This window comes from Canis lupus, chromosome 33 (assembly GCF_011100685.1).
Source record: "Canis lupus familiaris isolate Mischka breed German Shepherd chromosome 33, alternate assembly UU_Cfam_GSD_1.0, whole genome shotgun sequence".
Lineage (NCBI taxonomy): Eukaryota > Metazoa > Chordata > Mammalia > Carnivora > Canidae > Canis > Canis lupus.
The window spans coordinates 23,382,661-23,403,782 of NC_049254.1; the positions used below are offsets into that span (position 1 = coordinate 23,382,661).

A 21,122-nucleotide genomic window follows, 5' to 3' on the forward strand; every position below is an offset into this window, starting at 1 on the left:
AAGTTCCTGCTTACATATTTCAGAGGAAGGTAACAGAAACAGAGTTTACACAACATAACCTTCAAATGCCAGAAATATAATCTAAAATTTCTCCACATAAAAAGCCTCAGAGGAAAAGGCAATCAACAGATGTTAAATTCAACATAAATTCTCAGACAAGGATTTTAAACTAGCTATAATAACTATGTTCAACAAAGAAAAAGAATGTTTATTTATAATGAACGAAAATATAGGCAATCTCATTTTTAAAAAATAGAGGAAAAAAAACAGGAGCACTGGGTGGCTCAGTCAATTAAGCATCCAACTCTTGGTATCTGCTCAGGTCATGATCTCAGGGTTGTAAGACTGAGCCCCATGACGGGCTCCGTGCTAGTTGTGGAGCCAGCTTGAGATCTCTATCTCCCTCTCCCTCCACCCCTCCCCACTTCTTCCTCTCTAAAAAAAAAATAAATAATAAAAAATAATTCAAAAATAGAAAACAAATAAAATTTTAGTATTGGAAAAAATCTGAAATTTAAAAGTCTATTAGATAAGCCTAACCTAAAGGTAGAAAAGGGGGGTGGGGAAAGAAGAGGAAAAAAAGTCAATGAACCTGGGCTAGAGTAACATAAATCATCCAAATTGAAGACAGAAATAAAAGATTTAATAAACATGAACAGAATCTAAGGGATATGTGTGCCAACTGCAAAGTGTTAGCATACAATAATTGTATTTCAAAAAAGAAAAAAACAAATGGAGCAAAGAAAAATACTGAAGATAAATGACCAGAAACTCCCAAAAAACCTAGAGTGACAAACTTACAGATTTAAGAAACTCAGAAAAACCCAAATAGGATAACTTCAAAGAAAACTACACCTAGGAAATGTCATGGCCAAAATGTTTTTTAAACCTAGAGAAAACCTTAAGAGAAGTCAGAGAAAAAACAAACATTACATACATAGGAGAAATGATTCCAACGACTGCAGACTCCTTATCCACAGCCACAGAAGCCAGTTGAATAATATCTTTAAAGTAACAAAAAAAAAAATCTGCCAGCCTAGAAATACTACTTTCAGCAAAAATACCCTTGTAGAATGAAAGAGAAACAAAGACATTTTCAGATAAAGGAAAAGTAAGAAAATTTATCATAAGCAGACCTGCACAATAAAAATTGCTAAAGAAAATTCTTCAGGTTGAAAAGATGAATCTTCATGAATGAATGAGCAGCATCATAAATAGTTATAATCTAGGTAACTATAACATATTTTTCTCTTAATTTAAAATAAATGACTGTTTAACACATAAACTGCCTTTTGAGTTTATAAAACATGCAGATGTAAGACATATGACAATAATCACATAAACGGCAGTGGAAGTTATAATAAATGTATTTCTATGTTTGTAGAGTTTGTATTGGTATGATGTTAAACTATACCATGACAAGTTAAGGCGGCTTATTATAATCTCTAGAGCAAGCACCAAAAAATAATATAAAGAGAAACAGCCTACAAGTCAATAGATAATTAACAGAATATATTAAAAACCAAGACCCACCTATATGCTACTTGTGTGTGTTAAATATAAAGGCACAGACTGAAAAAACTAAATGGGAAAAGATATTCCATACAAATGATAAAAATAAGTCTGAAAGAGTTATGTTAATACCATATAAACAGACTTAAAGAGTACACCCAAAGATAAAGAGGAAAAATTCATAATGATAGAAGAGTTAATTCATCAGAAAGTCATAACAGTCATAAATATGTACGAACCTAATAAAAGACCTTAAAAGCACATGAACCCAAAACTGACAGAACCAAAGGGAAACAAGTAATTCCACAATCATAAAAGATTTCAACACCCACTCTGGGCAACTAATAGAAACACTGGACAAAAAATTAATAATGTAGTAAAGAGGACCAGAACACTATTGTCTTAACTTCCAACACCTGCAGAATACACATTATTTTTAAGTGCACCTGTTACATTCACCCAAAGAGAACATGTGTTTTCCTATAAAATGAGTTCCAATCAATTTTAAAAGAATGATAACATATAAAGTATGTTCTCTGATCAAAAAGGATTTAAATCAAATCAGTAACAAAATATATCTAGGAAAACCCCCAAGTGATTAGAAATTAAATAAGACACTTTTAAGAAACCTGTTGGATTAAAGAAGAAATCACAATGAAAGTGAGAAAACTACATTCAAATGAAAAATACAACATATAAAAATATGTGGGATGCAGAGAAAACAGTGTTTACAGGGAAAGGTATACCTGTACGTGCTTATATTGAGGGGAAAGGTCTAAAATCAATGACTTAAGTTTCTACTTAAGTCTTAAGTCTTAAGAAGATCAAAGATAAATAGAAGGAAAGAAATAAAGATGAGAGGTAATTCAACAGAGGAAAAGAACAACTTTCAGACAAAAAGTATTGGAACAACTGGATATTTGCATTTTGAAAAATGAACATACACCCTTACCTCCCAACATACTAAAAAACTAATTCAGAATGTATCACAGACCTAAGTGTAAAAACTAAAACTATAAATCTTCTAGATAAAAACATGGGAGAAAATACTGCAACTTCTGGATAGGCTTTTCTTAGAAGACAAAAAGCACAAAGCATAAAAAAAATTATAGTGGACTTTTCAAAATCAACAACATCTGCTCTTCAAAACATACCATCAATAAATTGTAAAGACTACACCCACAAAATGGCAGAAAATATTCACAATACATACCTGACAATGTAATGGTATCCAGAAAATAAAATAAGTCTTACAACTCAATAAGCAGACAGCCCATTTTTGTAAATGGGCACGAAGAGATGCTCACCATCACTGGACATCACGGAATTACAAACTAAAACCACAAGAAATCACTACACACCCATTAGAACGACTCAGATTTAAACAGACTGACCATACCAAGTTCACAAGTAATAATGTGAAACAATAAAAACTCTTACACGCTGAAAATGGGGGTAAAAAATGGTACTACTACTTTAGAAAACAGTTTGGCAATTTCTCAAAAAATTCAACACCAACCATTCCACTCATAATGACTCACCAAAACAATTCAAATGTGTTCACATAAAGAAGACTCCTATAACAGTAGTCCCCAGGCTGGAAATAACTCAAATTTTCCTTAAGAGGAGAAGGGAAAAACACATTATAGTACCTCCAACAAAGGAGTTCTACTCAGCGATAAAAAGCAACAAATTACTGGCACGCACAGCAACACAGATGAATCTCAAAATCATTATGCTGAGTGAATGAAACCAGACACAAAAGAGAAAATATTGTGGGATGCCATTTACAAAAGTTCTACAAGATGCAAACTAGCACACAGTGGCAGCAAGCAGATCAGTGGTTGCCTGGGGGCAGAGGGGAGGATGGATGCAAACTGACACAGGTAAGCTTTAGGCGGCAATGAAATGTTCTCCATCTTGACTGACCTACTGCACCTGTGGATATATTACAACTGTCATCAAACTATATACTTTAAACAGATGCAGATTTTGGTAAACTACCTTAAACTAAGTGGATTTAAAAAAAAAAATCACCAGTGCCCACTGGAGGGCCCTTTTTTCCTGTGATACAATGAGTAGATTCATCATAGGCAACCCCACCACCACTTTACCACCTTCCACAAGATCATGGTGTCAGTGAAAGTTGTGATTACATCAACCAAGCTAAAAAAAAAAAAAAAAAAAAAAATGTTTTATTTTCATATAAAAATTACCCTAAATAAACGAAACATTAGTTTTGAGAAACAAAATTTTGAAATTTTTGAACTTGCCTAGGGGTCAGGGGAGGAAAGGAGAGTGAGTGCAAAGCTACAGTTAAGCAGGGTTAACTTAGCTTAATGTGCTCTTCCACTGGGGAGGAAATCTAGGGGAGGTGGAGAGATGAGATGGGATAGTGGTATGGTCCCCCCACGCCAGGAAGGTGGGAGAGGATCCGTTCCCAGGAAGTGCAAGACATGACTTAATTATAATCTCTGAAAAGAGCCTTGAGGCCAAGAGATTGTTGGAGACCTCTGAGAAATATGGAAAAACTGGCAAACTATCAGCTGTTAGCCTCTTGAGGAAAATTCATAAAAAAAAAAAGGAAACTGCAAAGGTCTGCCATTCTTAGAGTTATTAATTCTAACATTTCTCAAATCTTTATGAAATTCCCAAATAAGTGCTGTACTATGATTTTACATGCTTATTAACTCCATGTACTCAAAATTTATATCCTCCTCTAAAAGGTGGCCTGCTTTAGTCTGTGCTCAGATGAGCATCCTTTAAGTGAAACTGAAATTTCTTCTTTTACTATGTTATCTAGATTTCTGAGGTCTGGCCTGCATACCAACACTAGAACTAGCAAACAGACACAAATGGCTAGATTTCAATCTCAATACAATCACCTTTCAATTATTCACATTTATCCATATATTAGTGAAACAACCCCAAATTTACTGTATTTTGCCTTTTTACATTTCCCCCATTCTAAGAAAATACCCTCTTTACAAGTCTTTACCTTTTGGGGTGGAGGTTTTTGCAAAAGCAATTATGCCAAGCTTTTGAAAAATTCACTGAGAACAGACCTCTCCTCATGGGCTTAAATGTATTTATCAGCATTTATGAAGAATCTCACGTGATCTTGAAGTAACACAACAGCCTCTTAAGTGATCTCCCTGTCTTCCTCCTGGTCCACTCCAATCCACCCTCCTCCTGCTACTAAAGTCAAATTGTTTCCAAGAGCCAAGGTGAGCAAGTTATTTCCCTTTAAACCCCTATGAAGGCTTCCCACTGCTCACCAGATGAGTCTGGCTTGTGGCCCCTGTGGCCCTATCTCTATCTTCTGCCCTGGAACCCCACCTCCATGTGTAGCTCCCAGACTATTTTATGCCTCTGTAACTCTGCTTTCTTCTCTTTTTGCCCACAAAGGCTAGCTCTCACAACCCCTCTCCCTTCCGCATTACCTCTTAGCTTCCTGAATTCCTACTTGACCCCAAAGATGAAGCTTCTGGATTCACTTCTTCTGCAAATTCGATCATTCTGCTTCCTTTGGTATGGACTTACAGATCATTTTCTGCTTTCCCTTCTGTGACTGTGGAATAAAGGCTGTTCTACCAACATATTCATTTATATAAAATGTGATTCCTCATACAACTTACATTCCAATGAGAGGCGATATGTATATACAAACCTCCTCACTTATCTGGATTTTGCTTTTTTATGCCCTTGGATCATTGTTGATCTCCTCAACTTAACTGTAAGATACCAGAGAGAAAACGTATATTCTAATAGGGACAGGGTGGCCATTAAACACTTAGTTCCAACATTTGCCTAATGAATTTTGTAAATTGAAAATATAAGACTATACTGATTCTTTTGTCACTTTTTTTTTAAGATTTTATTTATTTATTCATGACAAACACAGAGCAAAGATAGAGACACAGACAGAGAGAGAAGCTGGCTCCATGCAGGGAACCTGATGTGGGTCTCGATCCTGGAACTCCAGGATCAGGCCCTGATCCTAAGGCAGAAGCTCAACCACTGAGCCCCCATGCACCCCTGTCACTATTTATTAAACATGTACTATGTGCCAGGCACTGTGCTAGATTCTAGAGACACATCACCACACAAAATAAATTCTAGACGATTTATAGAAACAACTCTATAGCTAAGAGGTTCGTTAAACACCATTGAGTCCAGTCCACCTACTTTATCGTAGAAGAAATGTCTTGCCCAAACTTATCCAGCTGGCTAGTCACAAAGGCAATATACAAAAAACTCCTCATCTAACATCTCTTTATCTTTTTCCACTAGTTTGAAGGAATTCTGAGTAATAAGACAAATTAAACACTATTTTGGCTTAAGACATATAAATCTCAATATTTTAAAATAATATTAATCTATATGTGAAAAGAGGCCTGAAAGCAGTGACATAAAACAAATCTAAAGGGAATGAAATAACAGAGACCCAGAAGTGGGAGCTGAGATTCATCTAAGTCAGCAGATGACATCTATTTGCACTCGTTAGCACTGCCTGGCATGTGCTACACCACCCCCTCGGGTAATTTACATTTTTTTAAAGCATGTATTTCTAAATTTAGGAAGTTAGGATAATCAGGGTGGAAAAGCCCATCTGTTTGACGTTCACTCCAGCTGCTGCAGATTCTGAAATGAAATTTGAGTATTTTCTTGTCTGTTTCATCTTATCCAGTCTGGAATCTGAGGACATTACAGTGGCATAAAAGTAGCTCAGGGCAGGGGATCTAATACTTTTTTTTTTTTTTTTTTGCTATACACAATACCTCCATTATGCTTAACTAACCATACTACAATTACACAAACACACCCACTATTTATACACATCTGTGTACACTCATGGTATAGAAACATTTTCTTGTGTAATATTTTGTTGGGCTGATGGGGGAAAGAGACAGAAAGACCCCAGGAAGAGATGATGCTTGACCCTAACAGGGTTGAAATTAGTTTGTACAAGCCAGGAAAGTAAATGAAATATTGCTTGACGCTATCACTTCCCTTATATTATTAGAAAGAACCTTAACCTGGATCCTGGTCCAAACTTTGCCACTTAAAAGCTGTGTAGTTTTGAAAAGACTACCTCTCTGGCTTTCTCATTACAGAAAGAATAGAGGCAGGATGGGAAGGAAGAAAGAGTTAAATAAAGGACAGAAATCAAGACAGACTGAAGGTGCTTTCCAGATCTGTAATTCTAGGACTATACGACAACCGCATGAATTTTCAAAGGGAAGCCTCTGTTGAGTAGAAGAAGCTTTCCCCTCCTGGTTTGAAATTATCAACATTAAACACAGAAGCAAATCAATAAATATTAATTTATATGCCTTTTTATTTATCCTTAAAGTGTCTGAGTCATATCTAGTAGAAACTAAGCAAATATTTAGTATATACCAAATATACCAAAGCAACTTAGAAGTATTTTTAAAATAAACACAATTCAAAAGAAGTCCATATTTCTAAAGTACAAAAATACATTAAAAGAAAAACAGGGGGATCCCTGGGTGGCTCAGTGGTTTAGCGCCTGCCTTTGGCCCAGAGTGCGATCCTGGAGACCCGGGATCGAGTCCCATGTCAGGCTCCCGGTGCATGGAGCCTGCTTCTCCCTCGTCCTATGTCTCTGCCTCTCTCTCTCTCTCTATCATAAATAAATAAATAAATAAATAAATAAATAAATAAATAAATAAACAAACAAACAAACAAACTAACTAACTTAAAAAAAAAAGAAAGAAAAGAAAAAGAGAGGCAAACATTATCTAGGATGATGTTTATTGCTGGTGATAAACGTTAAATGTGACTGTTAACAGAGCCCCAAAAAGAAAAGTGTAAGAGCTCATCTAGAGAAAGAAACATTTCCTGTGTTCATAAACCTTTCCTGAATACCTTGACCATGGGAGGTTCTGTGGTAGAAGTAAGAGGGGATCAACAGGAACCAAAAGCCATACTGGTCATGGGAGTTGGTTCTAATTTCTTACATAAGATGTACCAGGCCCGACACAACTACCGAAGTGCAAGTATTTTAGAGACAGAGGGACCCAGCAGAGGCGCCAACCTCCATGAGCCTGTGACTTCACTTAGGAAACTGTTACATACCTGGAAACCACAACAAAAAATAAGGCTGTAAAAGCTTTAAAAAACTTGTTTACCAGCACTTCAGGAGACTTAGGTTCTTCACAGGATTTCTTCCTGACAGTTCCATTATCCTCAGCCCACCAGTGTTTTATAGATGAACAAACATTTTAAGAAGCAATGGGGACCTGAAAGAGACACCCTAGTGCTGGGTCACCTTTTCCTGCCTTATTCCACATTGTTAGGCTGTTCCTGCCTCTCACGCCCCTCAGGACCTAGAACAGTGGCTACCACAAAGCAGGCCCTGGAGAAGCACTGAGTGAACTAACAACAAATGTCGTCAAAGGCAGTCTGGCCATATCAAGGGCGGAGGTGCAGGAGGAGACAGACTTTTGCTACACACCAGGCATCTGGGCCATCACTTCACCCAACCCGGCCACTCCACGGACAGGATGGCAGGCCTCTCTTTCCAGACAAAGAACAAGAGGCTCTGCCCAAAAAATAAAAATTAAAAATTAAAAATAAATAAATTAATTAAAAAAGAGGCTCTGCCCAAAGAAGAGAAGGAAGCATGGGACCATCTAGTCTACCTAAGTGAGCTGGGGTGAAGGTGCTGAGCTCCTCCCAGAGAGACAGACAGACAGACACAGATGCAGGCATAAAAGACAGCTGTCCGAGCCCTGGCAGAAAGGCTGGGCCAGGAAGGTTGGCCACAGGATGAGCAGCAGCAGGAAAAGAGCCAGCCCAACCCAGAGGTGTGAGTGCCTGGACCGGGGCCAGGCAGAGGCGCGACGGGTGTCCCGCGGGCCGCAGGAGTCCAAGAAGGGGGGGCAGCAGGTGCGGGGACTCTCAGGAGCCGTTGGGCCAGACAAACTGGGGGAACCAGGGTGGTATGTGCCACGTGTTCAAAGCTTCTCAGAGTAAAACCTGCCTAGAAATAGGTCAGTACCAGAAAATCATGGCATGAACGTTAGTAGCAAAGATGATGGTCATTTACGGTAATTTATTAGTCAGGCCGTCATTCCTCATGCTTTTTAAAATCATCTCCAGAAATCTAAAGGGAAAAGCCAATTTTCACCAGAAGGAAGAGAACGCTGCAAATATAGAATTATTGACTATGCAGGAAAATGTTTCGAACACTGAAGCACAGAGTTCAATGTGTACAGATTACATGCATAATAGAGCTTCAAATGAGTTACCATAGCTACAAAAAGATAATTAATTTTGAGGAAACAAAAGAAAAGAGATATCATTAGGGGCAGTATTCAAAGAGCTGAAATAATAAACGTGGCATCCAAATTTAACTCCCATCACTCCCCCCCAGGAGCTAGCAACGCTCCTTTCCATGGGGCCCCTTCTGCTGTGGCTCCCCGGCCCCCCAGGACTGTGGGCCAGGCCTCTGCTGCACCAGCCTGAACCCCATCCAGACGCTGGGTGACTCTGTGACCTCCCACCCATGCCATGAAGTCTGTGATCGCCGGTGCCTTGTAGCCTGAACCGTACAATTATCACCAACTCTGCATGAAACAGGGACAGGCTCAGCACCAGCTGGGCCCCGGTACCGTGCGCACCATGCGAGGGCCGAGGAAGGAAGAGCGGGATTGACGCAGGTGGGTGCGTAGGTCACAAAAGACAGGTATGGGCTAAAGTCTGGGCAATGTTCTAGAGAGACGGGGAGGAAGAAGCCAACTCGGGAGACCATGGGCGAGGTGACCTCCAACCCGTATCTGGAAGCATAAGCATTATTTTCCAGGCCCAGAAAAAAAGAGGAGGAAGGGGGGCTTTGCTTTCAAATTGAGGCAACAGCACCTTCTCGTTCCCTTTTGCCTGAAGCGGGAAGAAGGTAAATTCTAGAAACCAAAAGACATGAGCTGTGACTTTATTTAACCTTTCTGAAGATCGTTTCCTCAGTTTTAAAAAGGAAACAATGCAAGTGTGTGGTGAAGATGAATCATATAATGTATATTGAAGGACTGTACTTGGGATGCATTTTATTTTTAAGGATTTATTTACTTGAGAGAGAGAGACAGAGGTCGGGGGGTGGGGGGGACAGAGGGGGAGGGAGAGAGAAAATCTTCACCAGACAGAACTGAATGTGGAGCTAGACGTGGGCCTCGAGTCCATGACCCTGAGATCACAGCCTGAGCTGAAACCAAGAGTTGGATGCTTAACTGCCTGCACCACCCAGGCGCCCCAAGGGAGCCTTTAAAGTAGGAAGCAGTCAAAAATGCCTCTTTCCCCCTCAAAAACTATAAACTCAGCGATAGAGACTTACACTTCTTTCCTGACACCTGCACTAACAGAACTTTCAAGCATGATTTCTTGTTGACATAATTGTTCGATCATTCCCATTTGAATCTGACAACTCATAAATCTTCTATCATGCCTACTTATTTGACATAGATAAAAATAAAATGTTAAACTCTTACGTCCAGCGCTGTATTGCCCAAAAGAGACAAGTACTTAAGGCACCGGCAAGACAGGAACAGGGTGGTGGGAGGAAGAGAGAGAAAGGGGAAACATTTTTAAGGCTGATTGACATTTGATATTTAAGAACAAAGACCAAAGTCGTCGTCTTGAAGGAAAGAACACAACTGTGCTGGACTTGCTTACTTTTTATAGTTCAGTGTCCCATTCTGAGTTTCACAGGAGGGGGCACCACGATCTTTTCATGCTTAGGGTTCCAAAGATCTCTACAAGCCCGGCTCATGGTTCATATAAATGTTCCCCAAATTCTTCCCCAGTCAGGCCCTAGAATGGAGCTTAAAAGAAACAACATAATCCACTTACGGACTGTCTGAGCCTGGCACAGTATTAGGCACTTTACATATTTTCTTAATCATCCAGGCACTTAACTCCACATACTGAAATCCACTCTACTCCACAACTGCACGATCTCCTCATTTGGAAATAGAGATTATACTCTGTCTCACAGACTTGTCTTAGACGTGATGAATAAATATACATAGAATGCCTAGGTAATGCATGGCACACGCTGGGTACCCAAAAACGGCAGCTACAATCGAAATGGAAATTTGACATCCAGCCTGGAAACTTATGACACCTTGAAATCAGAAGCAATGCATGTGACTTAGACAGGGATCCAGAAGTGGTGGCAGCAGCAAAACTGAAGCTCATCAGAGCTGGCACTGAGGGCAGGATGACTTGGCTTGCCACTCTTTGGCACATGTGCCCAGAGCCTATTCAACTCCAGTGTTCCAAGCTGTTTAACCACATTCAGTTCACTGTGGGCACCTCAGTTTCTAAATGCCTGCCAAAATCCAAGTATTTAAAAAAAGCACTCCAAGTGATCAAGCAAATAAAGAGGCTTTTTCTTTAAAGAAAAGATCATTTATTGAGATTCAATAAACCACTGTAGTATGGTTCTTGCAATTGCTTACACATTTGCTGCCATGTTGGTACATCAGCTTAAGTTAAAAACTAGGACAGAGCTCAAGATTGGCACATCTGGCCAGATTGGGACCCTAGATTCTGCAGAGTTGGCCACACATCTAAACCAAATGTTATCAAGAGGAGAGCAATACGTAAATTTACATTTGTCGATAAATGAGCATATGCATAAAAGCACAGTCTATTTTCTTTCAAATTGATGTGATGGTCTCACTACTTCCTACCTCAACAACCTACCCCAAAACTAGATGGGTGGCAGGGGTCAGGGCATAACTAAATTCAGTCCAATCCGGTCAGCCAAGACTGATGCAATAATTTGAGTAGCCTCTTAAAGTTATTTTATAGATGTCTCTTTTGGATGGCTCAGGTAAATGCTCAGTCTTTTAGATTTCCTTCCCCATGTCCTACTTTTCTTCCAGATGGTATCTGACTGCCTGAAGGAGAGAATCCTCAAACTACGCCAAGGCAGAGAACAGGAGGTGGCCCTCATATCTATACAAAGTTGCCGGGGTCTCCACTGGACTCAGCTCTAGAGTATCTTAACCAGTACTTCCAGAGTGGTAGCCAGTAGGTTACAACTGGTCCTGTGTGGGGCATTCTTTCTGGTGGTAGTTGTGGTGGTGCTGAATGGGGGACAGGGGTGAGTACGTGCCGGTCCCCGTCTTCATACAATGGTCCCAGCTATTGGTCTCTGATCTTAAAGGCCATATGTGCAGAGACTCCTTCATTCTAAGCTCAGGCTTCTCTAGGTCCCCGCCCCAGGACACACATACACTATCAGGTCTCTTACACACCTCAAGGAAGGCCCCATGGAGCCAGGAGCGCTGCCTCAGACTCTACCTGCTTCTGCCACCGCATCCAGGTCAGTGCTCGAGCACACGTTCAGAGTAGCCAGTGCAGGACTTGCAGACCCCAAGAACCAGACCACCCAGGGAAATGGAATGGATTGGTCAGAACAAGCATGTGGGTTCAACAGGAGACAACACTTCCCTCATACCACAAGAGTTCCGTGGTATCAGAATAAGCTGAGTCATGTCTGGCTTTTAGACTAAATTGTGGAGTCTTGAGGACTAAATCCAACTCTTTTTTTCATCTTTCTACCACCAGATTCCTGGAGCATAACAGACACTTCTTTTGTTGTTGTTGTTGTTGTTTTGTTTTTCCTTAAAAACTGCTTGATACCAAAGTAACAAGGATGATTTGCCTCATAGGCTGGGTGGGATAAAGACGAAACAGGCAGCACACAAGGCCACTCACTACCTGGCTCTATCTTCTTGCATCTGACATTTTAACTACTGCAGAGCTGCACTTCTGTTTTCTCACACGATCTGACAAGTGTTCCACAATTACTGCTTCTCTGATTCACATAAATCTCCAAATTATAAGTGTGCTTACAACTCCAATTATAGTTACACATGTATTAAGCTCCTCAAGACCGGGTACCATACTAAATATTCCACCTAACCCACAATGCCTAACACAGTGGTATACACAGAGTGGGGTTTCTCAATAGCTTATTGCAAAGTGAAGGGATATACTTTTTAAAAGTTGAGATATTCTCCACTAGGATAAAGAAAAAAAATTAAATGCATACAACACTATATTTTGCATAAAATTTCTGTGCCTTCTCTGGAAACTATTTTTGAACCATAAGTTCAAACTCCTTGTACAAAACAAATGTAAAGTGGTGCTGTTGAGATGCAAGGCACCCAACAATAGGAAAGGCTTTTATGCCACTAAAATTATTATTTTTATTTTTTATTTATTTTTAACAAATTCTACTTTTTTAAATTTTTATATTTTTAAATATTTTATTTATTCACTCATGAGAGACACAGAGAGGGAGGCACAGACACAGGCAGAGGGAGAAGCAGGCTCCATGCGGGGAGCCTGACAAGGAACTCAATACCAGGACCCGGGGATCATGACCTGAGCCAAAGGCAGATGCTCAACCACTGAGCCACCCAGGTGTCCCTAAAATTATTATTTTTAAAGGAAATTACTATTTAATGGCAAAATGGAGATGATGAGATTCAGAAGGTAACCTCAGCTCCAGATGATGAAGCAAGAGATGATGATAATAGGTGGGCAGATGCAACAGGGGAGAAAGAGGGAGACAACAAGCCGAAAAACAAAAAAGCGGAGAAAATAATGCTGTAAAGAGGAAATGAATACTATTTACAGATAAAGTCCGATTTCACAGCATGCTGGTTGGGTCCCTTCTTTTGAGAAATGAAGATATATGACTTGACTATTGTCAGTAAGCATTTACCGATGACTTACCACATTCAAGGCATTGCACTAGACCCTGAAGGTAAGATGAAATGTAAGACTGTATCAAAGAACTTAGGGAGGCAACAAGACTGGACATAAACATCAATGGGTAAACCACTACAAAAAGTAAGTTTTAGTGCCTGGCTCCCAACTCTCATCACACACCAAAAAGATCAATTCTGGGTAGGCTGTAGCTCAAAATATAAAAGGTAAACAGTACAGCTTCTAGAAAACAAAGAATATCTTTTTGACATTGGGGCAGGAAACAAATTCTTAGCCATGACACAGAAAGTGCTAGTCAAAAAGGAAAAATTGTTAACATGCACTAATTAAAATCAAGAACTGCTCTTTAAGAGGACATCAAAATAAGAGAGTAAAAGAAGATTTTTGCAACACATGTAACCAATAGAGTGCCAGTATTCCCACAAACACTTCAAAACCCATACAAATCAGGGAGAAAAAAAGACACACAGACTCTAATTTTAAAATCTGGCAGAGGTGCCTGGGTGGCTTAGTCAGTTAAGCGTCCAACTCTTGATTTCAGTTCAAGTCCTGATCTCAGGTTCCTGGGATCAAGCCCAGTGTAGGGGCTCCAAGCTGGGCAAGGAGTCGGCTTGAGATGCTCTTTCTCTGCCTCTGCCCCTCCCCCTGCTCATGCATGCAAATAAATAAATCTTCCCCACTCCCCCCAAAAATATGTGTGTGTATATGTGTATATATATATATATACACACATATACACACACATATATGTATATGTGCATACACACACACATACATATACATACATACATACTGGCAAAACCCAAGGGGTTCATCAATAAGTAAATGGATAAACAAAATATACCAATATAACAATGAAATATCATTCTGCCATAAAAAGGAATGAATCCCTGATACACACTATCTCGTAGATGATCCTTCAAAACATCGTGCTATTAGCCAGTCACAAAAGGACAAATGCTGTATGATCCTACCTATGTGAGGTACCTAAAATAGGCAAATTCATAGAAATATAAATGGACCAGAGGTTACCAGGGCCTGAGGGAAGAGGCAAATGGGGAGTTATTGCTTACTGTTTATAGTTCGTTTGAAATGATGAAAAAGTTTTAGAAATATTGATGATCATTGCACAACACTGTGAATATGCTTAATGCTGCTGATTCGTACACTTAAAATTGGTTAAAATAATTAATTTCATGTTGTTTTACCATGATTCTTAACAATTAATGACACACCAAAAGCACTGAATTGTAAAATTCATAATGTAATATATCAAAAACCACTGAATTGTATACTTTAAGTGACATGTGAATTTTATCTTAATAAAGCTGTTAAAAAAAATGGCAAGACTTGAGAAGACAACTCATGTAGGAAGATATCTAAAGTGGCCAGTAAAAGGGGAAATGGTGAGCAACCTTATGAATAATCCGGGAACAGCAAAATGCTTACACATATACACAATCATCCATCGTAATGGCTAAATTAAATCGATCACAAGGATTCAGAGAAAACAACTCTCAGACACTGCTAGTAGGCATGAAGACCAACACAACTACTTTGAGCAAAAATGGCAGTACCTACTAAAGCTGAATATACACAGTCTGTTTCTTAAGTGTAACACCTAACAGAAATGCACTCTGATTTGCTCAGAACACATGGCCAAGAATCTTCACCACAGCATTATTTATTGTAGGCCAAAACTGGAGAAAACCTACAGTATATCAGCAGTAGGATGGGTAGGTCAGTATCATGGTATATTTACACGATAAAGTGCTATACTATAATGAAGGTAAAGAAACCACAGCCATACATAATGTGCATAAATCACATAAACAATGTTGGATTTTAAAAGCCAGAAACAAAAGAGTACATTAATGAATATGGATGATTCCATTTACATAAATTTCAAAAACATGCAAACTAGTTTCCAGTGTTAGAAATAAAAAACTGGCTACCTTTAGGGATTGAGAGGGGTACTGGGAGTCCACAGGGTGTGTGCAATGCTGTCTTTGGTTACACAAGTTCACTCACTCAAATTCATTAAGTAATACTCTCAAGATTTTTATACTATTTTGTGTATATATTACACTTTTTAAAAAAAATTAGTTCCTGCCACTATTGCCTATTCTAATAAATACAGCAACTTTGAAATACAGCATAATCAAAAAACCCTGACTCAATATAAGTCCATGCTCTTCAGTGGAATGAACAAAGTATGAATCAGAGAAAGGCAGCAGAAGCATGTTAGAAGATAGAAGCTATCGTAAACTTAGCACATGTAAAGAAAAAGGGTGAGAAACTATTAACCGTTTCAAAACTGGAGCACAAATGAAATGCGAATTCAATCCACCACATAAAAGAATCTTTTTTTTTTTCATTCTTTGAAAGCGAGAAATGTCTATGCTCTCGCAAAGAACAAAAAAACAAAAAAAAACCACTTTAATATTTACCGGCATAACTCAATTATCTCAATTTCACATACAGAATTTCAATTCTTTCCTGTGAAATGAGAGAAACAGATTGTCCATTACCTAATACACGATCAAAGGCGCGGAGAGCAAAGATTTCACATTCATCCACTCACTGGACAAAGCCGGCACCTGCCATGTGCAGAGCAGAGTGCTCATCCTCTGGAGTGTGCAAGAAAGTGTAAGAGCACGAGGCACTGCAGTTTGGAGGCACTACCACAGGAGCAGTGTGAACTGCCCCGGCCTAGGAGACTGAGAGGAAGCCAGGCCCTACACAGGGGTCGGGGCAGAACGCAAGGCGGTCCGTCTCGGAGCAAACAGGCTGGGCTGGGCCTGCAAGGGCAGGAGTACGGATATATGGAGAGAAGGACGTGACGTGTTTCAGATCAACCAGCAGAGGAGGGAAATGTGAGCAACAGAGCTGAAGAGGAAGACGGGACCAGAATGGCAGAGGGTGCTGGGCACGTGCTGGGAAGAGCAGAATGCCACGGAGGGCACCGCTGATGTTTTATGAAAAGTTCGGAATTTATCCTTCAAGGTTTTTGAGCTCGTGTTTTGTTGTTGAAGGAAGGGAGGGATATACTTACTGAAAGCAGTGTTTGACAGAAAAGCAACCTTGCAGAAAGCAAAGGGTGGATCAAAGCAAAGAAAGGTGAAGTAAACATCAGCCAGGAAACTGTCAGGATAATGTAAACTTAAAATGATAAGGATAAAAATTACTGAAGATGCAGAGGAAAGAAAGGAAGGTGAAGATAAGAATACCAAGAAGGGGCACCTGGGTGGCTCAGTGGTTGAGCATCTGCCTTCGGCCCAGGTTGTGATCCCGGGGTCCTGGGATCGAGTCCGACGTCGAGCTCCCAGCATGGAGCCTGCTTCTCCTTCTGCCTGTGTCTCTGCCTCTCTCTCTGTGTCTCCAGGAATAAATAAATTAAAAAAAAAAAAAAAAAAAAAAGGATACTAAGTAGAAATATGCTAAAGATTCAGGGGTTTTCAGAGGTGAAAAAATAAACTATTTTGCATAAGAACAGGCCCCGGGGTCACGCACTCCCTCATACAGCATGACGCCACCATAGTCCACACACTCAAAGTCTGCCCAAGAGTGGAAGCTTGTGCCAACACAAAATCAGTCTGCTTGAGATCTAAATATATACATACACACACACACAGCATCCATGCAAACTGCCAAATACAAAATTAAACATCTATGTGTGTTTACCTAATTAGCCGCTATGTATGACGCAGAGGGGCAAGGAAAGTTTTTGTGGTTCATCTAGATACGGAAAAGCTGAATTAGTTCCCCTGCCAAGCTTGGGATAACAGTCATCAAAGGACTAGAGGAAAAGCTTCCACCACCCTTTACTTAAGTCAAAGAGAAAGCTGGCATCCACTATGTCGAGAGAATCTGAGCTGAGAATTCAGAGGAAATGCTCAAGATTGCAAATTATTTTTGTGTCCATGGTCTCCATTATCATCAGTTTATAGAATATTTGCTAGACACTGAAGGAGTAAGCAGATTTGATTTATTTTAATGCAGGCAGATGGCTCGGTCATGGAAATTGTGAAGAGATTACCGAGCGGCTTCCTCAGATCAAGGACATTATGGAATTAAAGGCTCTAAGAGACCGTGCTGGTCCAGGTCCCTGTGGCTCACAGCCTTACACGTTCTTACTAACGAGAAAGACAACTGAACCCCTTGAACTGGAAGTAACCAGGGAGGAAGGGGTAGGGGGGAGCATAATTAATCTGTCCAAAGAAGTGTAAGTGTTAAGATGGAAACCAGAGATGCAGATTGATCAAAGGGCAACTAAAACATGCCTTGCTCTGAGGACACTGAGATCATGAATTAGAAGAATTAAAAGTCACAATTTTGGAAAATATACTCAGGAAAACGAATCATGTGTAAATTACTGTAAATATTTTGGAAAAAAAAATGTAATGATCTGAAAACAAACTTTACTTACCAAGATAACACAGTAGGCAGAGAGCTTAGAATCTCAGGTGTGACCAACTCTTGCCAATTTTGGAGACTACCTGGCTTTGTATAAAAATAATCCTGTCGGGGCACCTGGGTGGCTCAGTCAGTTAAGCGCCTGCCCTCAACTCAGGTCATGACCAGGGTCCTGGGATCGAGCCCTCCACACTGGGCTCCCCGCTCAACAGGAAGTCTGCTTCTCCCTCTGCTCCCGGCTTGTACTTTTCTTACTGTCACTATCTGTCTCTCTCTCTCGCAAATAAATAAATAAATCTGCAAATAAATAAAAATAAATAAAATATCTCTGTCTCTCTCAAATAAATACATCTGCAAATAAATAAGTGAAAATAAATAAAATAGAACATACTTTAAAAAAATCTTCTTCCATTAAAATGCAAAGAAAACAGCTGGGGAACACCATTAGTGACATAAAATCTAGTTAGAATCCAGACATGCCCTAACCAAACCCTCCAAAGCTTTCCATTTACATATCACTATCTCCCTGCTAAAACTCCCTGGTTTTCATCTTTTTAAAACTTCACAGGCTTGGGGCGCCTGAATGGCTGAGTCAGTTGAGTTTCCGACTCTTGGTTTCTGCTCAGGTCGTGATCTCAGGGTTGTGGGATCCAGATCCAGCCCTACATCAGGTTCCACACTCAGTGCAGAGTGGGCCTAAGATTCTCTCTCTTCCCTCTCCCCCTGCCCCTCCCCCCTGCTCGAGCTCATTCTCTAAATAAATGAATAAATAAATCTTTTTAAAAAAAGTCCACAGGCTTCCCACTTTTAATCAACAATAGCACTGTGAAAATATCTGTACTTGTCATATAATCTCATACAGATAAAATTTAGGTACCTATGCCTGGCTGAGACAAATAAGAGTCATTACGAGAAAAAAGCAGAGAGAAGTCATAGAAATCAAGACAAAGGACCAGAATACAGTCAGTGACTGTGGTAAAAAAAAAAAAAAAAAAAAAAAAAATTTCTGTCATATTTATAGTCTGCTTACCACTGACCCTCCCCTGACACATACAAGATCTGTCTATGATATAAAGGATTTAAGAGAATAGGTATGTACATAGCCTGAACCAAAGTGCAAAAAATAAATTTTAAAATAAAATATAAAATAAGATTTATATTTGAAACCAATTTTTGTAATCTTTCTGTAACAGATGAGGATGATTTTAATTCCTAGAATTAAAGAAAGTTGCATTATATTTATGGGGGAGGAGAGGAAAATCGAGTAACTATTATAGGGCAAGTCTTGTGAATATGTTAAAGCCAGCCATATATTCTCTCCAGTTTATTTTATTGCCAGTATTTTTAATACTTGGATGCCACATCAAAGAATCATGAGATTACAGAGCTGGAAAAGAACAAGAGATTACTTTATTCAACTCCCTCATTTTGTAAATGAAAGCAGGCCTGGAGAACTGCTAGGATGTGTCCCAGGCCACGCCTCCCACTGGTACTCCCCATACAGAACTTCTGATTCAAGTTGGGGCTGACCAGTCCTTATAATCCTAGTAACTGTTACTAACCAAGCATTTTTTTTTTTTTTTTTGATGCTAGACCCATTTGAGATGTGTCATTTAATTTAGTACTTCTTAACGAAGGCCATCTCCACTGTATCAGATAATCAAACTCAAACTCAGACATTAAAACATTCTCAAAATCATGGAGCAAATAAATGGTAAGTCAGGAATTTAAACCCAATATGTCTGACTATACAAAGCCCACATAATACTGTTATCTCCCCCCAAATGTTAAATGATTACATCCAAATAATTCCACTTTGGGCAAGACAAACTGAAGAAATACCTACACAAACGTATAGATTATATATATACAGAGATGTTCACTACAGGGGCATCCGGGTGGCTCAGTGGTTGAGCATCTGCTTTTGGCTCAGGTCATGATCCCGGGGTCCTGGGATCGAGTCTTGCATCGGGCCCCCGGATAGGGAGCCTGCTTCCAGCCCTCTGCTTATGTCTTTGCCTCTGTGTGTGTCTCTCATGAATAAATAAAATCTTAAAAAAAAAAAAAAAGATGTTCACTACAACATCACTAATCTCAAAAAACAAGAAACAGAGGTGACTGGATGGCTCAGGCAGTTAAATGTCTGACTCGATTTCAGCTCAGGTCTTGATCTCAGAGTCACAAGTTCAAGTCCCAAGTTGGGCTCCACACTGGGCATGGTGCCTACTTAAAAAAAAAAAAAAAATCCGAAACAACATAAAATGTTCAACGATGGAGAAATAGTTAAATAAACTATGGCAAATACATGCTATGCTATACTAAATGGTCATTAAAAAGAATGAGGGGTATATCCATATGACAGATGCAGAAAAATACCCATATTAAATTGTTATGTTTTATAAATAAATTATAGGACAATATTTATGACGTTATTTTTAAAAAATAAGAGAAGTGAGTGAATTGGGTTTAGTTTAAATAAACTGAGTCAAAAATTTTTTAAATAAATTACATAGAAGAGAAAAAAATAATTTAACACATAGTGTCTGTGATAACAAATGTAAGATAGGAAACACAGGAATACCCAGAAACACAATACAGGAAAATAGATTCGAAATGCAGGAAGATGTGAGTAGGCATATTGAAAAGATATAATATCTCACAGAAGAAAACGGATAAAAACAAGCACATCACGATAAACTGTGGTTAACCTAGCGAACCATAAAGATAAAGGATTTTGACATCCAGGTACAAAAAGTAAATCACTCTCAAGGGAGAAAAATTAAATTTAGCCTGATCTCATACTTCACCACGGCAACAGTCATTGCCAGAAAATGGAGAGTAATTTCTAACAAATTCTAGGAAAGATATTTTGACTCAATAATATATGTATACAAACTCTCCTTCAATTTGAATAGAAAAAGGCAGTGAAAACATGAACTAATTCAGAAGACAAAGTAAGCACTGAAACGATTCCAAATGATGGAAATCTACCTAGATTTATCAAGAAATAAATCATAATCATCAAATATTAAAATGGACACATCTGGATGGTGTGGTTTAGAATGTTATGTTGAAATACTCTTTTCTCCTGCTTCGTACTGTTTAACTTAAAATGAACGTGGATCTTTTAAATAAAAAACCTGAAGTCTGTACTTTTCAAAGCACAAATAATTATGATTTCATTTAGGTAAGTTAGAACAGTCAAAATTAATGTATGCTTACAGAAACAAATCGACATTTGACTAGACCCAAGAGTGGAGGAGTTAACTGCAAAGGCACCTGAGGGAGCTTTTTCTTTCCGGTGATGGAAATTTCTACATTTGACTCCACTTACACAGGTGCATAAATTTATCAAAACTCTCTAATATTATACTCAAAATAGGAGCATCTTACCAAAATCTAATTATACTTCAATAAAATTGACTTAA

General features: G+C 39.1%; 1 protein-coding gene across 7 annotated transcripts in view; it reads right to left on the reverse strand.

The window, feature by feature from the left end:
- IGSF11 (immunoglobulin superfamily member 11) overlaps window positions 1–21,122 on the reverse strand; it is a 184,579-nt gene that overhangs the window by 95,433 nt on the left and 68,024 nt on the right. The gene's annotated exons all lie outside the window — the stretch shown is intronic.